This window comes from Muscardinus avellanarius, assembly GCF_963383645.1.
Source record: "Muscardinus avellanarius genome assembly, chromosome: 4".
Classification (NCBI taxonomy): domain Eukaryota; kingdom Metazoa; phylum Chordata; class Mammalia; order Rodentia; family Gliridae; genus Muscardinus; species Muscardinus avellanarius.
The window spans coordinates 143,876,746-143,894,741 of record NC_137789.1 but is presented as its reverse complement, the minus strand read 5'-3'; positions in this window follow the sequence as shown (position 1 = coordinate 143,894,741).

Below are 17,996 nucleotides of genomic sequence, written 5' to 3'. Positions count from 1 at the left end.
CTCCTGGACCCCATGCATCACATCTGAACAGGTTCTAACTCATTTCTCAAAATTTGATTATACCCATGGATACATTTCCATTGGCCTCCTTAGACTATGTACAGAAAGAAAAGAGAATACAAAGAGTGAGTTTTATTTAAAGTGGTTTGAGGAGACAAGTGGAGTCAATCATGTATGGAGAAACAGAGGAAACTTATCAGGGCTTGTAACTTCTTTTAAAATGACTGCTATCAATGACAATTTGGCAAAGGGGGTCTCTGTTTATTTGCATGATATTCACATCACTGGCAGATAACTGGCTGCATCTTCTAATTCTTATCCTTAAGATATTGGGGTATCTGTTCATTGGCTACATTTCCAAATCAAGCTGGCTGAGATCTGAAAAGCTGGTAGAAACATCATGTAGAAAATATTATTACAAGGAAGCCTTAAAAATAGAAAATGTTTTCCAGTATGGCCCAAGTTTGATTGACCTTGCAGACTTAGATCGCATAGACATATCTGGATGGAGAGTGCACCTTTCCTGTGTGTTATTTCCCTATTTGAGATTAGAGATGGGTAAATACCTGTGTAACCCCCCCATATCTGATGTGAATAGTGATGAAATCACAGTGTGAGTGTGCTTTGTACATTCTACCTTAAAAAGGGAGACTACTCACATAAAATGTGGATAGGTATTCTCATCTATTTTTCTGCGCCGGTTATGCTGTCGATTTCTTCTCTTACCAAAGTACAGCCATGGCTGATGTCTGTCAAGAACAGAAGATGAGAGGTGAGCTCTGGGAAGACAAACACCTGGGGAGGCACTCAGGTGGATATAGCATTTGGGCAATGTCTTGCTTCTGCTTGCAGGTGGTTATACAGGTAGAAATGATGTTGGTGCTGATATAGCTCTAGGAAAGGACTTGTCCCTAAAACAAGGATGTGACCATTATACATTTGTGGCATGCTGAAGTACTTTAAGTACAAATTTAGGTGTAATTTTCCATGTTCTTAACCGGTAGGAGTTTGGAGGCCCATAAATATCTTTTAGGAGTTAGTGAGCCCCACAGATGTCTGTCCAGCACCTGGGTGTCTGAGGAGAGCAGTCATCAGGGGTGAGTGAGGAAGCATCCTGATGTGGGAATTTTCTCTCTGCCCAGATATGCTTTTTCCAGCATGCTCTAGTATGCTGATAAGATAGTATGCTGACAAGATAGCCCTAGTATGTTTTCTGAAAATCCTTTCCAATTCTTCTAGAGTAATTATTTACTACTTTGTTTTCAAAAAGGTTTACACTTTGCATGATTCAACTGATACAGTAATGAGTTTGTCTGATAATTTGCCACCTCCATGCTAGATTAATAATTCTGGAGCCAGACATGGTGGCTCACACCTATAATCCTGGTGCTGTTGGTGCTTCAAATTTGAGAGGCTGAGACAGTAGGATTTCAGATTTGATACCAGCCTCTACAACATAGTGAGGTCCCTCAGCAACTTAGCAAGACCCTGTTTCAAAATAAAAAAATATAAAATAGGCAGGGGTTCAGCTCAGAGGTAGAACACATCTTGGTTCACCCTCCAGTCCCAAAACAAAGCAAAAAAAAAAAAATAGCAACTCTGAGACAGGTATGTGTATGTCTTCTTTTCCTCAGATATATTAAATATCTACCAAATGAGTGAATAAGCACTGCTTCTATGTGCTCTACAGTGCCCTTTTTCAACTGCAAAAATCTTTTGCTTCTCCAGGTGAGCATTATATGTTCTACTTTCTCTGGATCCTTCTTAGCCCTTGTCTAGCCCAAAGCTGGATGTATTATCAGAGTTTTTAAGAATTGATGATAAACTGGTTTTCATCTGCTTCTGGGGAATGGGAGTGAACCAGTGAGGAGGCTCCACTTTCTACCCACTAATTGCTCTAGCCAAAAAGAAAAAAGCTGCCCAGTGCTTCAAAATTAGGCTGTGTATTTGAGAGATGGATGGAAGTGCTTGTAACTGGCTATCAAAATCTTCTTGAATTGAGATGACTGTGGCTTTTGAAAGATCAAAGACTCACTGTTTCTCTTGGAATCATCCTTGCAGGTTTAAGGCACACTGTCTTTTTCATGGATAAAGCACAGGGCTTTTAGCCTTAACCTCATCCCAATTGTAGGGCTCTCCATTTGGTCTCAGTGCAACTTAATTACAGGTCTGCTATGAGAGCCAGAGTGGATGGGAGTGGGATCAGGTAGCATGGAACCATCTCTGCAAGGAAACAGTGAAGGTTTATTACCCCCTACATCAGAGGATGGCAAACTTTTTCTTGATAGAGGCCAAATGGTTAAATATTTTAGGCTGTATGGCCATGTGTCCTCTGGATCTCAACAATTCCACTCTGCCACTATTTGTTTTTTTTGTGTGTGGTACTGGGGTTCCTGGAAGCCCTTCTACCTCCGGGCTACACTCCCAGACCTATTTTTACATTTTTATTTGGAAACAGGGTCTCCTAAGCCAGCGCGCGTGGCTGGCTTCGAACCTGCGTGATCCTCCTGTCTCTGCCTCCCAAGCGTGGGGATTACAAGCGTGTGCTACCACGCCCGGCGCACTCTGCCACTATTTGAAAGCAGCTGTAGAGAATATAGAAATGAACACAGGTCCCTGTGTTCCAAGAAAACTTTATTTATAAAACTAGATGGCAGTGTGGATTTGTCCCTCTGACTATAGTTTGTTAAGTCCTATCTTAGATCCCTTGACACTTTGGGTTTGAGTCTACTGGGGCTCCCCAATTTTAGATGCTTTCTATAATAACCAGAAAACTCAGGGTGATTAGAAAAAGATAATTTCTTTTCTCATTAATTATTCATACAGCTGTCTGCATGTATACCATGGAGGACCAGATCCCTGCTCCTTCCATTCCACTATGGTTTAGATGTAGTTTAAATGTGTCCCCAAGGGGTCATGTGTTAAAATGAAACTCTCCTTGTAACATTTTATTAAGAGGGTAGAAACTTAATCCAGCTATGATGTTGAGAGATGGGATCTGTGGAAGAGGATTGGGATAAATATGGTCTTCATGATAGGGTTTCTATGATAGTGGCTTTCTAAGAAGAAAGAGACCAGAGGTTACATATGCATACTCCCTGTCTCTCACTATGTGATGCCCTGCACCATTCAGGACACTGTCAGCAAGAAGGACATCATCAGATGCTAGCCTTGCACTTCCAGAACTCTTAGATAAATAAATCTCTTTTCTTTATAAAGTAGTTTGCCTCAGATATTGTATTACATTAACAAAAAATGGACAAAGATACCTCTCAAATTCTGGTCTCCCAACAGAGCTCCATACTGGTAAAAAAAAAAAAAAATCTAATAGGAGTCCAGACAACCAAGGAGCACAGAAATATGGTCTTGAAGCTGAGTTACAATAGCTAGACATTTGGCAAACATCCCACCAAGGGGCTCAATACTGTTGATATGACATGGAGCTAGCAGTGAGACCCAACCCAAGATGCAGGTTACTCTCTGAGAGTGAACTTTACAAAACTTACACATGCTATAACTTTGATTGTCCAAGTGTAAGATTAGCTTAAGATTCTACTGCCAACTATGAAGACTTTGAGGATATGGAAAACTCCATAGAAGGTGATCTGAATTTCTTCTGAGAGACAAGACAGGCATGAAATTGTAATTCATTACGTAGAAACCTAATCATACTGTGTCGACTTGGGAAAGAAACTGTGTGAGCATAAGGGAGCTAGATTAGCCTAGAAAAAGATGTTCAAGAAGCGTGTGCATATACTCAGTGATGATTGTAGGAATGATGTCTGTGGACTATGAAATTATAATAATAGAAATTGTGGGTTGGCAGAAATTGAATATTCAAGGTTATGATTTTAGTGGATTATAAGACAGTGTTCCATTTAATAAGCTGCAGTAACTTTTAAGGGCATCAGCATGAAAGATTAAAGTTTTAAATAATAAGAATAGTTACTGGAGTATTTATGCAAATATGATTGGCTTCTACCTCTGTGGGGTCTGAATCAGGTTCAGCTTTCACCCCCAAGGGATAAAATAAGTTAGTGCTCTCAAAAGTAATGGCTTTTTCTTGGCTGAGATGGGATGGTCACTTTATTAGAAGCTCGTTTGAGTCAAAGCTAGTCATGTCTGAAGAAGTGCCATTGATAGAGATAGCTCCCAGTAATGCAAGAGGACTGGAATATACACTGGCCCATTATTTTTTTTACCAGCTCAGCTACTAGAGTTGGGAGATTGGGTAGATAAAAGTATCCTGAATTGCTATTGAACTAAATCCTTTCTTACAAGAAGGCTGAGATTCAGGAGTAGTGGACACTGGCAACAAAAAGTAAATATGCTTAGTCCTTTATTTTCCTGCATTAGTTAATGCAAGGAATGGTTCTCCATGCTTTCCTCTTTGGAGTCGCCTTGGCATTTCATGTAGATTTATTTAACATGGAGAGCATGCTTTGGTCATATCTATCTGAGGTTTTTGGGTTATATGACATTTCTATTTTTTCATCATATCAACAAATTATTTGGCTTTTTGGCTTTTACATTAATCTCTTTTATCCTGGGTTAATAAGGGTTATCCATACATGATTGGATCCACTCTGACTGTGCAACCAAAATCCAGAATTTTTTGGTGAAACTAGATTTTGAACTCAGGGGCATTCTACCTTATAGCTATTCCCCTAGCCCTATTTTTTATTCATTATTTTGAAACACAGTCTTCCTAAGTTGCAGAGGGCCTCACTAAGTAGCTGAGGCTGGCCACTCAGCTTCCCAAGTACTGGGATTACAATCATGTGCCAACATGCCCGGCTCAGAATCCAGATTCTGAGATTTCAAAGGCAGGTACCAGAGATGAGCCATGGTGAGTTCATCAAGGTAAATGACTTCTCTGCAGTCTTTGAGCAGCCAGCCAATGGGATCTACTTAACCTTACTGGGCAATGGTCTGCTCAAGTTACAGCATATTTTAGAGTCCATTTTTAAGAGCCCTTTTCTATCAAATAAGATGGTGATCATCCTTGAGTCTTATTTTAAGGCCATAAAACTCAAATCATCATGGCTTCATTACTACTTGTTTGGTATAAACCAAACATTTAAAGGATGGGGCAGAGAGGAGGTAAAGTTTCTCATTCAAAGCTTCTACCATTCCCAAGTTTTCGATCACTGTAGAATACAGAGATGAAACAAGCTATGCTGTCTATACTCTGGATGAGTGCTTGAGTGCTACACACACGGAAAAGTTCACTAAATGTTCTATATCAGTGGCATTTTAAAAAGAATGATATTTAATTAACACAGTAATTTTGAGAAAGTCATAATTTCACTTCCCTATGTTTCTCCACAGCTCATTGACTCTTCATTTCATTGTATCTGATTTCAGAGCCCATCTTGTCTTCTCTGCCTTGGTCTTTAATTTTTTTTTCTCTCTGAGAATGGCCTTAGGGCTGAATACTGTAATTTTTCTTCAGGCAGCACAATGTCATTTTAGCATTGTTTTCTATAATTTATGCCCAATATTATTTTCTATACTGAATTATTTAACTCTTAAGAATGGCAGGTGACATCCATTACCTTAAAAGGGTTATGCAAAGTAAACTGTGAACAGAGCACAACTTATTGTCTTTTTGTAGAGTTGAGACCAAAGCAGAGTGTCAGGGCTGAGAACAGTAGAGCTTCCAGCCTCAGGATGCTTCTTCATGTGCTGCTGCTTTTAAACACATCATTAAGCCTAGGGAGAGAGACAGACACTACATACAACTAAACAGGCATATTAGCTTTCTTTGGGGAAGAGAGAAGGAATAGCTTTTATGATATAGAACCTCTAACCTAAAAACAGGTTCTGGTCCCTCCCCCCCAATTTACTGGCAAAGTAATTACTAAAATGTTTGTTTCCTTAAATGAAAACAGCAAAGAAATGTCATGCCTCACTTTTGTCTTATCTACTAGGGAGCTCAAAGGGAGAGTTAGTGTCAATGCATACCTCTGGTTACATGCTACTTCTTGAGAAAGGTGACTTATTTGTCCAGTCTGATTATATTTGTTAGCTTCCTTCTCTGCTGGTTACTCTAACTTTATTCATTTACTAGAGCTGCCATTACAGAGTACCACAAACTGAGAGGTTTAGAACAAGGGAAATGTATTGTCTCACAATTTTCACAAGAAAGAAGTGTTCAGGCAAGGTGTCACCAGGGTTGTGTTCCTGCTCTAGGCTCTAGGGAAGGCTTTTTCTTTGCCTTTCTGATGGTTGATGCCACCACCTGGCCTTCTTTGGCTTGTATTTCATTGCTACAGTTTCTGTCTCCATGTTCACATGGCCATCATCCTGATGAGTGGGTCTCCACATATCTCTGTGTGTTCTTATTGTTCTTTAGTGGATCCTTGACCCACCCTATTTATAATGAACTCATCTTTACTAATTATACCTGAAAAGACTGCCTCTGAATACAGTTACATCTTAAGATCTTAATAAGACATGCATTTGGGGGACAGTATTCAACTACCAACACTCATCATAGCTCATGTTGTCATTGTAGTATCTATCAATGTCTTAAATTGTTGGAATATGATGTGTCTTTTTTAATCTACTGTTTGAGTCTTTCTACTACATTCTTCAGTAGGACATTGTTAAAGTTAGATGTAAAATATCCCCAAGAGAACTCATTTATTACTATTCAGAGACATTTATTAATATTCAGAGTTGATATAGTTGAGTCATGAGGGTTGTAATCTTAGCAATGGAAAAGTCAATTTTAATGGATTTATCTGGGTGGTGGCCTGGGCTGGTAGGGTATGGTGGGAGGGGTGGGGCCCTTGGGGTGCAGCCTTGGGATTATATGTTTTTTTTCTTTTTCTTCTTCTTCTTCTTCTTCTTCTTCTTCTTCTTCTTCTTCTTCTTCTTCTTCTTCTTCTTCTTCTTCTTCTTCTTCTTCTCTCTTTCTCTCTCTCTCTCTCTCTCTCTCTCTCTCTCTCTCTCTCTCTCTCTCTCTCTCTTTCTCTCCTTTCTCTTGCCCCCAGCCTCCATGATGTGAAGAGTGCAGCCCATGTGCTCTCCCTCTCTACTTTCTCCTGCCATGCCCTGAGAGCTGTAGCCCCCAGCCTCACATGGACTGCACCCAAAAATCATAAGAAAATAAACCTTTTTTTCCTCTAAGCTACATGGTCAGTCTTTTTTATTATAGCTGTGTGAATGCTTACTGGAACAGATATTCTCAAATGAATTTTATGAGAACTAGGACTTTTCATATTACATTGCATGCTGTAAGCCTGGTATTTAGTAGAAACTTGAGTATATTTGCATTCAATTAATTATTTAACTAATCCATGTCTCAATTTTAATAGCATATCTCTGCTACAGTGTTCTTTTCTTTTTGTTAAAATGGATCTTGAGTTCTTTTATTTATCTACAACTAACCAACTAAAATCTTTTTTTAGAGGAGGTGGGAGAGAAATTATGAACAAGTAAAAGCTGTTATTTAGAACCATGGTGTACTTTCTATGATAAATATTGTTAAATAATACACATGTGATCATCAAAAAAACAAAAAAAGATTTTTAATTTTAAATGGCTAGGAATGTTATATATAGGGAATGAAGAAAACTTAAAATACAGAATTTTTAGTGTAGCAGTATTCAGTTAGTTGTGGAGTTGAACTATACAGCTACCTGGCATGTGCTAGGAGGCCAGCTAACATCTGCTAAGTGAGATCATTTATAAAATAGATGAGGTGACTTGAATACCTGGCCACCATAGCCCATCCCATCTCTCTAAATGGAAGGTGATGAGGAGTGAGGAGTGAGGGGGAGAAGGAGTGAGGGGTGGGTCAGGTTTGAATTCTTGACTTTTGCTTCTTATGGTTGTGTTCAGCTTGTCTAAGTTTTCTGATTCACACTTTCCCCTGTGTTCCTTGGTAGCATGTTGTTTAGTATATCCTAATAGCTAGGTATCTAGGAGTCATTCTTTATAAAAAGAGCCTAAAAAGCAATACAATTGTGGCTGATATCGCAGTTGACATGCTTACTTAAAAATAAGTATGAAAGAAAAAAATGAATAAGAAAGTGAGAGGGAGGTGTGAGACAGGGCAACGGGCAGAACATCTGTTGTCTATGCTGTTTTTATTAAAGAGACCACTAGAGGGACACTTGGTAGAGAATATTCTAGAATTACTTTCCATATGGCAGTTGTTTCTTTGCTTAATACCATTCCACTTACATCTTTCCCCCTCTTTTGAATGTATCAAGAGCCCATACCTGTGGAGCAGGTGAACTATCCCAGTAAATAACAACCTAAGGCCTCTTGTAAGAGGACATGTGATCGATTGGCAGGTCCAGTGCTTAGATCATGTTACAGACACATTTTAAGTTAACAGACACATTTTTTGGGGTACTGGGGTTCTCAGAAGCCCTTCTACCTCTGGGCTGTACTCCCAGACCTATTTTATACTTTTTATTTGGAAACAGGGTCTCTTAAGCCAGTGCGGTTGGCTTCGAACCTGCGTGATCCTGCGATCCTCCTGTCTCCACCTCCCAAGTGCGGGTATTACAAGCGTGCGCCACCATGCCTGGCTAACAGACACATTTTAAGGACTTCTGAAAGTCATTCTGAGATGACATCCCCTTCTGTGAGGAATAATCATATTGGGAGGTAGACCAGTAACCTTATCTTTATGACTATTGACTGAATCCATTAACATTTTCTCTGGGAAAGACATTTCCTCTTCAAAATAAAGAGAAGCAGGTCCTGTGGACCTTGCAGACAGCCACTGAAAAGCTGGAATGACTGAGTGCTGAGATTTGGCCTCAGCAGAGGAACATATAAATCTTCACCTGAATTCTTGTGTGGATGCAACCAAGCAGACCCAGTCATTCACCATACTATTCAGAATCCTGGCTAAGGCAAGATTAAGTGGAGCCAAATTAAGATTTTTCCTGTACTTGTTGGTGGCTTGTTAAAAGACAGCATTTTTTTCTGCTGGATTTGTTTATTAAGGGAATGTGAGCTGTTTCAACAGATGAAATCCAAATTTCTCAGGAAGTTAGCACAATAAAAGTTTTTCCTGGCTTATGTAATTATTCATTGGAGATATTTCTGGACCATTAACTTTTCACTGGTAACTAGAGGATATTCTCCTTCCATTTTGAAGCCTCACACCTTCTGGGCCCTTAGAACCTCCCATTCAGAGGGTAGATGGAGAGGATGGGGTATGAAACATGATTGGCTTTTATGGGACAGGTGTGAAAATGGCTCACCTTACTTCTATTACATTACACATTCCCCCTAATGGCAAGGGATGCTAAAATATGTTGTTTAATCAGGTGCCCATGAAAGAGAGATATTGGGAAGGGCAGCCCATGGCTAATTTCTGATACAGAAGGCCATGTTTAGAGACGTTGACTTTCCCACAGCACAGCGACAGAGGAAACCAGCTGCCTTTTCCCTGAGTTAGGTTCTCTTGTGGGCTTAGTGTAGAGGTTGAGAACTAGTGGCAGCCTTTGGCATCTTATGTGATCACATCACCCTTGAATAAGGCAAGGCTATTCTCAACTATTTGCACATTTTTGGATATAATTGTAGGCATTTCTCATGAAACTGAGACCAGAGAAGGACAGATCACTTAGCTAAGTATGGCAGAGATTTTTGAAACAGTGTTTGTCTCAAGATAATGTTGAATTTGCCTCTCTCTCTCTTCTCTAAACATGCATATACATACACAGGCATATTATATACTATGTATATACATGCATGCATATATTTTAGATATGTATACATATATTAAGCCAAATAATTTGGGAACTTAAAATTTTTAATTATCAGAATTTATTTTTGGTGAATCACTGATTTTTGGCATTGCAATTAAGAAAAGCTGACTCAGAAAACTGATAAAAAAATAGTGTATCTTATTTGCTTTTGGAGCCAAATAATAAAACGCAACCAAGACTGTTTAAAAATAAGTTAATAATACACATTTTTAATTAATGAAGAAAAAGTTTAGGAAGGACACTACAACAGCCATGTCTCCAGGACATGAGGCACTTTCTCTGTAAGGAATTAAAACTTTTGGAACTTCTTTGTTTCATTAAAAGTATAAGAACAAGCATTAATTAACAGAAAAATTATTAAAATAATGCATAAAACATATCCTGCTGGCTTCTGGAATCTGACAGTCTGAATGTTTTTTTTTTTCCTTTTGCTCTTTATGTTTTATAAATAGCATCCAAAGTTAACCAGCATGCTGGAAAATTAATTCATTTGGGGGAACTAACAGTAATTCTAACTGTGGTAGAGGATGGCTTTTCAAATTCTTGTGTTGGGAGGTGTTGGGTCTGACTTGGTGAGTAAGAGCATTGTCTGTGAAGGGTCAACACATTGTTGGCTATTTTATGGCCCTTGTTCTAAATTTTATGGAAATGATTGAAACTTAGAACTGGAAATTATGTCCTAATACTTGGCACATTTTAGATATGGTGTAATTTTATTGCATAAATGGTGCCCACCCTTTTTTATATGAGAAAGCAAAGCCAGAGAAGGGAAAAGACTAACTCAAGTCCACAGGGTCTGTTGTGGCAAAGTCAAGGCCAAGACTCAATGTTCTTTATTCCAAGTCCAGTACCCATTCTATCAAGTTGAGTCAGAGAAAGCACTTCTTACCAGCAACTCAAAGCAAGTTAGTTAAATAAAATCTATAGATGTAAAGAGTTACAGGCAAGGTGATATATACCTAGGAGGGTCTTTCAGTGTGGAATTTTACCATAATTGGATGAGGATCGCACTGTAACAAAGTTTGAGATTGGTGGTAGCAGCAAGGTAAGGATTTTAAGGAATCTTTGTTTACTTGATGTCTTTAATTAAAGAATTCTTGGAAGTCTTATACTAAATCAGTATATTGTTTGCTTGGGCAAGAATCTCTTGGAATGGTAAAATTGTATCAATAAAGACAATAGCATAGAAAAAAAATCATATGAATGCAGACAGAGTAAGCTGTGTGGGCTAGATGATTTGATTTCAGTTCTTAGAAGAAAAAGGCAGAAGCGCTGCAGATGACCAGAGAGTGCAATTCAGAGAGCAGCTCAAGAAAGAGGTAAGCAGACCAATTGATGGGGTGACACTCAATAGATGGGTAGATAAGACTTAGAAAATCTCTGAAAGGAGTTAATCATTCACCAGTTAAGGTTTCTTCTTGGTATACACCTTTCTAATAATTGTCAGGAGAGCCTGAAAATTATTCTTATTTAAGTAGTTTGGAGCATATAGAATTTTCTTCAAAATTTCCCTTTGGTGCTGTTAAAATAAATTCAATTTTTTTAAACTTAACAAAAATTAGGCATATGAAAGGCAGGGCTGCATGGTAAAAATCATTGAATCACAAATGAAACAAATAAAAAAATGACCTAACAACAGCAACAGGAAAACCTCCACCTACAACAAAAACAATGACAGCAAAACTCTTTTAATTTCAAAAGTACATTTTATTTGCAACCTTTGGAAATAATGATTGTTTCACCAATTATTCTAAAATTGTTTTGCAATGATTGATGTGTTGGCCATAGTTATCTTTATCAATCTGCTACTTAGTGGGTGCAATATTTGTTTATGGATTAAATTTTGCAAATTGGTTTATGTCTAAATACTGAAGACTAAAAATAGGGGTAGCTGTAGTATGTTCTGGATGTCATGGGTTGATTTACACCTTTTTATTAAATTCTCTGAAAATGTTGTTGGTGTTTATATTTACCTTGGAAATTCCCAGGCTGAGAATTATAATGGGTTCTATTTGCAAAGGTCTAGAAAGACTCATAAAGGATCAAATTGGGATGCTTTCCCATGTAAAAGTATTTTTGAAGGCTGCTCTCTTCTCTTCCTTTTGTTTGTATCCTTTGCTTTCAAACACAAAAACAATTGTTTGAGTTTTTATCAGCCAAGTTTACTCTATTTCTTGACAAACTCTGTATATTGTCCTCCATCTATGTTTTTCATGATTCTGCTCAAAAATAATCTTTCTCTAATACCTGAGAATATCTGGTTGCTATGATTTGGAGATGTGACCCCCAAAAGCACATATGTTAAAGGTTAGGTCTTCAGTTCCTAGAGCTAAAGAGGTGGGAACTAGTGGAAGAAAGTTAGGTAACAGGGAGTGTGTATTAATGGGGGATACGGAGGCCCATCTTCTTCTTTTTGCTTCTCAGCCTGTACAGGGTAAGCCAAGGTGAGCAGCTTGCTTGAAATGTTTAAGCAGGAGGACCTCTCCCAGTTATTGCTTTCAATATCCTCAAGGCTCAGATGAAGATACTGAGGCCCTTTGCACAGGAAGAAAAAACAATTTGTTCAAGAAAATTTGTTGGCCTCTAACCTCCTCTAACACAAATATTAGCATTGGGAAAGCAATTAAACTGATAAAAAAAATTTTATTACCTTCTTTGATACTCAAAGAATTTTTGTCAGTAGTAAGTGTACTTACATTCATGATTCATAGAATCCCAAACAACAGCTTGAGTACAGACTGTGTCTTTCTTCTGAAAATATCAAACCACTTTTTAGTCTTTTATCTCAGCTGGCAGAGCCAGGTCCATCACATGCTCACAGCAGCAGATCTTAAGAATTATTAATCAAATATTAATACATGTTATGTTTTTATTCATAGTTGATTGAAAACATGTTTACCAATTTTGTTCCTCTCTGATACAACACTTAATTACTTCAAAGGAAAAACTCCTTTGAGGGGCTGCCCAAGACCGAGGACAAGTGTCAGAAGCTAAGCTGATTCTGTTAAAAGTCTAGCCTGCGATTGATGCAACATTGCAAGCCATCTTGGGGACAATATTTATGCAGTTTGGAATCTTCAAAATACAGAATGCAAACTTAAATTTATAACCCTGTCTTCAGGGGACTTGAAGCAAACCAATAAAAAATAGTCTACTGTGTTCAAACACTAAGAGAAGGTCTAAGAAACTGGTAAAGAGAAACTTCTTATGCACTAGTATGTACTTCAAGCTTATGAAAGGAATGTCAAGGACCCCTGTATTGATAAGAAGTGACCCTTCACAGCACTGTTCTTCCTGAAGGCAGATTCAGTCTGGGGTGGGGACCTACATGGAAGTTTTAAGGCTAATTCTTATCATCAGAAGACCATCTCATCTGCAAGTGTAACCACTACAAGATGCACCATAACTGTGTACTCATGTGTCCCTTCACCTGAACCTTTCATTCTCAAACCCCAGATGGTCCACAATAGCAACATGGTTGTAATGTTGCAGATGCTGGCCCCTGGCTAGGCCCCGTATTTCAACATGTTGAATATTATCAGGGACCAAGAAATGTTTCAGAAGCTCTAAGATTTGATACTCACCACCATATTTTCCCTTTGGATAAAAAGAGTTAATACTCAGAAATATACAATTTCCAAAGTAATTACATCTACCTGCCACTTGATTCTAATATTTGAATATTAATAGGCATGATTTTCACATAAATCTTGAAAACTTGTGCCCTCATGGGCTATAGGGATTATATGAAACCACCAGCTGAGCCCTTGAGAAACTTAACTAAGGAACAAGGAATAGAAGGCCCCTTGCTGTTTTGTTCTTTAAAGGGAGGGAAAACAAGGCCAGTGACATTAATAATAGTCATTTTATATAAAAAATTATAGGATCTCTAATTTCACTTACTTTTGATTCTTGCCTTTCTCTAATTTTTTACCACCTTTTTGTTGTTATTGTTGTTATCATCCCTGCCTTGAAATTTAATTAATTGAAAATCGGTAAGACTTGCTAAAACAGTTCTTGAAAGTAACCTTCTGACAGTTATAGAATAGCACTGCACCAGCAATCCTAAGTAAGAAGCATGAAGACCCTGTCTTCTATTAGCCTTTTAAACTCCAATCTTGCTATGAACTGGGGAATATTTGGTCTCTCTGATGTGCATCAGCTAAATAATGCCTTTATTTGAACCACTCCAACTATTTTCTTTTGGCATTTTGAAATAAAGACTAGCCAACTCTTACTCCCTCTAATATTTTCACTTGGAAAACTTCCCTCACTCCAAAGTTTTAGATGGATTTCTGCCCTATATTCTAAGATAATTTTCAAATTCTTTTATTATGACATTTGATATTTAGAATAATGATAGGCTCTTTGTTATGTTCAGGAGACCATAAGCTCCTTAAAGACTAGTCTTATGTCAACACTTAGGAGACTCTCGTATATTTCATAAATGAGTTACTGAGGTAACTGAGTCATGCAGCTACAAGGTAGTAATCGCTTCTTATTAAACTTGCCTGATTTAAAGTCTGCCTATGCTCTTAACCTGACCAGTGCTCAGCATTTATCTAACTGTGTCAAAATAACTTATATATGGAGAAATAGTTAGCTTGTCTGATTAGGTGTTGATTAGAACACACATACAAAGAAAACTGTAGATATTATTTCTGTAATTCAGTTGTCACCATGGATTAAATGCTATTAAACAAGTTAGTTACTATTGATCCATCTTAGCACCTTATTACTGGAAATTAAACTCAGTTTAGGTTGCACTCATCAGCCCCATATTTTTCATTATGGGTTATATTTCAAGGCTAAATATTATGAATATTTTTAAGTTTCTGCACAGACAGATCTAGTAGTACTGACTTGATAAGTGATGGTTTTTCTGAGTGGATGATGCTGTTACTTTATGGACTGGCTGTTTCTTTGAAAATCCAAGTCTATAAAATGTGACTCATCATAATCAGGAAAGAAGTCTTGGTATAGTCATTATATTAACCTTGGCTAAGAAATATGCTTGTTTCTCTTTTTTATTTTTATTTTTTTGCTTTGTCTACTAAATAGTAGGACCATGGCTTATTGAACTTCATATGGCCAGCTGGGAACATAGCACATTAAATGTCCCTTTAAATGTTTGCAGAGTAAAGGAAACACACAATATACAGTCATTGCAGTAGGTCGTGATAGACATGAGAATGGTCAGAAGAGAAGCAGGGTTAGAACCGTAATGTAGGGTGCCCTCTGCTTCTTGTTTTTACCTTAACCCTCAATCCAACCTCAAGATAGTTGCATCAGAATTTCCTATTCTCTAAATAAGTGTTCTCCAAAGTGATTTTGAGAACTAAATGAAGTTTGAGTTCCATGAAATTTGAATGCCATGAGATTTGAGTTCCACAGGTGCAGATGTCTCCTTGTCACATGACATAGTGGATACTGATAATGGCCACTTATTTCTGCTGGACACTCACAGCTCCAAAAACTAGGACGGTTTCTCCCAGAAAGCTCTTGGAACTCTCTTCCCAAGACTCTCTCTCTTTCTTGTCTGCTCAGCCCATGCATATAGCACATCATAGAGACACTAAAGGAGATGATGACACTTTAACTTTTAGATAAAGGAACTAGCTTTTAGCTAAGAAAGGAAGGGAACCTTCACATGAAATCCCCAGTTTCTTTGTCCCTTAGGTAAGAAAACTCCTGGATATCACCTGGGGGAACCCAGAGAAACCCACAGAAGTACTTTAACTTTTAGATAAAGGAACTAGCTTTTAGCTAAGAAAGGAAGGGAACCTTCACATGAAATCCCCAGTTTCTTTGTCCCTTAGGTAAGAAAACTCCTGGATATCACCTGGGGGAACCCAGAGAAACCCACAGAAGTAACCTGTTCAATAGCATACCCTATAGTGGCTTTTCCCCTTGTCCTAAATAAAGTGCTTGTGTTCAGATCTTTATGACCAAGCTACTTTCTTTGATAGCTTCCTCAGTCAAGGAAATTCAGGGAGTATTGGGTTAAAATTACACAGGTGCCTGCTTCCTATAGTCTTTGATTTGCTCATATTTACTGTGCCTCTCAAAGGGAGGGAATTAGTGTGTAGTATTCCCAAACTTAATTAGAATTTTCTCCCTGCTTTCAGCATTTTATGAGATTAATTTGTGAGGCACAAACTTGGGAATCTTACTTTTGAGACATACTAACACCAAGAAAATCTCCTTATAGGAAACATTTTGCAGCAAGATGATGAGCTACCGTAAAGGACTTTTTCTACCGGAATCACTACTTATAAGTAATTTACATAAACCATTGCAACTTCCTAAAGCTCAGAACCTTTGTGATGTGGTAAATTCAGCTCTTCCTTGGTGGATCAGTCTTGGTAAGCAGACAGTTAAGTCATATGATGGGTGATCTCTGCCCTGAAGAATGTGGCAAGGACAGAATAGCAAAGATGAATGGAGTAACATTTAAACCTATTGGACTATGATAGAAATATACCATTCGTGTGTGTGTGTGTGTGTGTGTGTGTGTGTGTGTGTGTGTGTATGTGTGTGTGTGTGTGTGTGTGTGTGTACTGAAGCTCTAAGAATGGTGAATTGAAGTATTTGCAATCATACTGCTAAAAAGTGATATATCTAGGGCTAGAAGTCATATCTCCTGCTCTCTACTTTGGTGCTTTTTGTCTCCATTCTCCATTGATTCCGTGTGATGTAGGAACAAGAAAATTGTGATGGAGACAGATTTGAGATAATAAGGGGGAGAATGCAGGAGAACAGGGAGGGTCTTCCTGTTATGCTTTGGTGCACCTTTGGACAGAATGAAAAGTCAGTGTTGACTTTCTGTTGGGTTCTTTCTTTCTTCCTGACGTACATTCTGGTAGCCATGGAATAAACCAGATTCCCACTCTGGCAATGTCTTATGTTACAACCTCTTTGCAAAGTTATGGCTTTCTGAGAAATCCAATTGGGGGACCGTATATGATTTCAGAAGAGGACCTTGAGTTAGAACTGCTTCTTGCTCTTGAGGGGAACAGGAGTGAAAAATGTTTATTCCTTTCTCCTCATGTATTTTAGAGATTGCTTAATAATGTAAACAGAAAAACTAGAGAAAAGATCTGTTGGTCTAGGTCTGTGAAGAAAATCCACTGGAAAACTTTTTAATGAGGTAGAATGGAGAGTGAAGAAGATAATCTGATTTTTTCCACTTGTTTTGGAATTTCTGTGGCATAAATGTTTACTTTCTGTCACTACCATGATTCTGTATGTCACTTAGTTTTTCTTTACCATTTATGGTTTTCAGTACATCCAATACTATGAATGTAATTTTAAGAGATTGAGACAATGACAAATGGCTTTATAAATTCTTAAAGGTAAAATTAAAAGGAAAGAATTAGTGACATAGAATCCTTGATTCTTGGAAGTAGAGCATAATGCAAAGTTGCCTGTTTACTTTCTACCATGATGCCTATCTTGGAGGCACAATCAAAGCCAGCCATAGCACCGCCCCTTTCCTTCATTCAAGAGAATCTGTCCTAATGAAAAATAACCTATGACAAATTTACTAATGTATCATTGATGTTATTTAAAATATATCCAAGCAATTCAATATTTAAAATGACTATTTCAATACTAAGGCTTCATCTCTGTAATTGCACAATATGCTTACATATTCTCGTAAATATTTTTCAGCAGTTACACTGCTGTTTGGTCACATTGCTGCTATTTATAAACTGTTTCTTATTTTTAACCTCTGGTTACTTTGAAGATTTTTCTCTCTCATTAGCATTAAATGATGTTTTTCTGATGTGTCTTGGTGTAATTTTCTTGTTTCATGTGCTTGGGGTGTATTGAGATTCTTGGACCTATGTTTCTAACTTCCATCAAATTTGGAAAATTTGGGGTCACTATTTCTTCAAATATTTTTTCTGCCTCTCTTTTCTCTTTCAGGCATTCAAGTTGTACATGTGTTGGGCTACTTTAAATATGCCATGCAAAGCACTGTCTTCTTTTTGTATTTCTTTTTTAAGCTAGATAATAACTATTATCTAGTTTTTTTTTATTAGTGCATTGTAGTCATACATCTTAATGGAATACAAGATGGTAGCAGCATACATGCACACACCACTCATTGAGCCCTTCCCCAATTCCTACCGTCTTTCCTCTCCCACCCTTCCTTCTTATCTTTGGTTTAGTCTGTTTCTTTTGGAATACTTTCTATTGTTATGTCTTCAAATCCAGTAATCTTTCTTCAAAATGTCTAATCTGTCT